The following is a 1,273-nucleotide window of genomic DNA, read 5'->3' as shown; positions in this document are numbered from 1 at the left end:
AAACTTAAATCTAGAATCGGTTTCCTATTTCGCAACAAAGCCTCCTTCGCTCATGCTGCTAAACATACCCTCGTAACACTGACTATACTACCAATCCTTGACTTCGGCGATGTCATTTACAAAAATAGCCTCCAACACTCGACTCAGTAAATTGGATGTAGTCTATCATAGTGCCATCCGTTTTGTCACCAAAGCCCCACACAACCACTGCAACTTGTATGCTCTAATTGGCTGGCCCTCGCTTCATATTCGTTGCCAAACCCACTGGCTCCAGGTCATCTGTAAGTCTTTGCTAGGTAAAGACCCGTATTAGCTCACTGGTCACCATAGCAACACCAACCCGTAGCACGCACTCTAGCAGGTACATTTCACTGGTCATCCCCAAAGCCAACACCCCCTTTGGCTGCCTTTCCTTCCAGTTCTCTGCTGCCAATGACTGGAACGAATTGTAAAAATCCCTGAAGCTGGAGACCTACCCTCACTAACTTTAAGCATCAGCTTACTGATCACTGCACCTGTACACAGCCCATCTGTAAATAGCCCATACAACTATCTCATTCCCATATTGTTATTTATTTTTGCTCTTTTGCATCCCAGTGTCCCTACTTGCACATCATCATCTGCACATCTATCACTCCAGTATTAATGCTAAATTGTAATTATTTTGCCTCTATGGCCTATATATTTCCTTACCTCCCTAATCTTACTACATTTGCACACACTGTATATACATTTTTCTATTGTGTTATTGACTATGTTTGTTTATCCCATGTGTTGTTGTGTGTTGCTGTGTTGTTGTTTTTGTCGAACTGCTTTGCTTTATCTTGGCCAGGTCACAGTTGTAAATGAGAACGTGTTCTCAACTGGCCTACCTGGTTAAATAAAGGTGAAATAAAAAATCGATTTTAAAAATGTTATTAAAAAGAAAAATGAAGATGTGAATACCTTGCAACAGATCAGACTCTGGTCTTACGATGATGATGAAACTCGGAGTCGAACTCATAATGCAGGCATTAGTCATTCAGGTTTTTGTGTGTATGTGTGTCCGTCTGTGTGTGTGTCCCCGAGAGTGTATGACAGAGAGACTAGAGATCGAGTGGAGTATGTAGTCTGCTGGTCTGTGTCCGCACTATGCTGCCGTTTATAGGCTTTCCTGTGATTAGAAAAGCAGCTGCAGGCGTCCGCCAGTGTTGACTCAGGGCCCTGCGGGGGCCGCCATGTTTTCTTTCGCTGTTTAGGGGGCTGGGCAGCTGGAGTACCCGGGGTGATAGAA

The sequence above is a fragment of the Oncorhynchus kisutch genome, linkage group LG2, assembly GCF_002021735.2.
Source record: "Oncorhynchus kisutch isolate 150728-3 linkage group LG2, Okis_V2, whole genome shotgun sequence".
In the NCBI taxonomy this organism is placed as follows: domain Eukaryota; kingdom Metazoa; phylum Chordata; class Actinopteri; order Salmoniformes; family Salmonidae; genus Oncorhynchus; species Oncorhynchus kisutch.
Note: the sequence above shows the minus strand (reverse complement) of the source record.